Consider the following 767-nt stretch of genomic DNA (forward strand, 5'->3'; position numbering starts at 1 on the left):
GTGCTGCTGTGGTTGCCCTTCTTACCACCTTTCCCAGGAGGGTAAACAGGCCTCAACCTCCTGCCACTCACACATACTGTCTCTGCTCTGGGCAAAGCTGGCGCCTGGGTGGGATGGGAAGGGTGCTGGGCTTCAGACTCTGTGCCCCTGAAAATCTGTACTGAAGGGCATGAAAGCCCAGGGAGGTATGGGCCCAGGTGTTCCTGGGGGGCAGGACGGGGAGTGTCCGCCTAGTCCTATGCCCTTGGGACTCTCTGCAAAATCCAAACTGGCCATGCCCACTTCCCTGGCTCTGCCCTCAGGCATCCAGCACTTCCTATCCTGGTGGGGCTTGGAGCTCATTGCCTCTGCCTATCCCAGCACCATCCCCTGCCAGTGACTAATATGCTCCCTTGTTCCTGGGGCATTGTCCAATCTAACCCGACCTCCTGTGACCCTAGAAGCCCCAGCCACCGCCAGGCCCAAGCCACAAACTTTTGTCCATGCCTTTAAGGGTCCTGCTCAACCAGCGCCTCCTCCGCTGGCCCTGGCCGACCCTGAGTAACGCTCCCATCAATGAGGTGCCGAATCCCTAACCTCCCCGCCCTAGTCAGCCCCTTCGGCCGAATTCGCGCTCCAACCCAGACCCCGCTCCCCCATGGGTTTGACGCATCCACACCCTCTCCAGGTCGGACCTTGAATCCAAGCCCTTGAGAGAGCCAGACCGATTCCCCGCGCCCCGCCCGGGTCCTGTGCCGCCTCCGTCCCCTCGCTCCGCCGTGCTGGGC

Source organism: Myotis davidii, unplaced genomic scaffold, assembly GCF_000327345.1.
Source record: "Myotis davidii unplaced genomic scaffold, ASM32734v1 scaffold458, whole genome shotgun sequence".
In the NCBI taxonomy this organism is placed as follows: Eukaryota; Metazoa; Chordata; class Mammalia; order Chiroptera; family Vespertilionidae; genus Myotis; species Myotis davidii.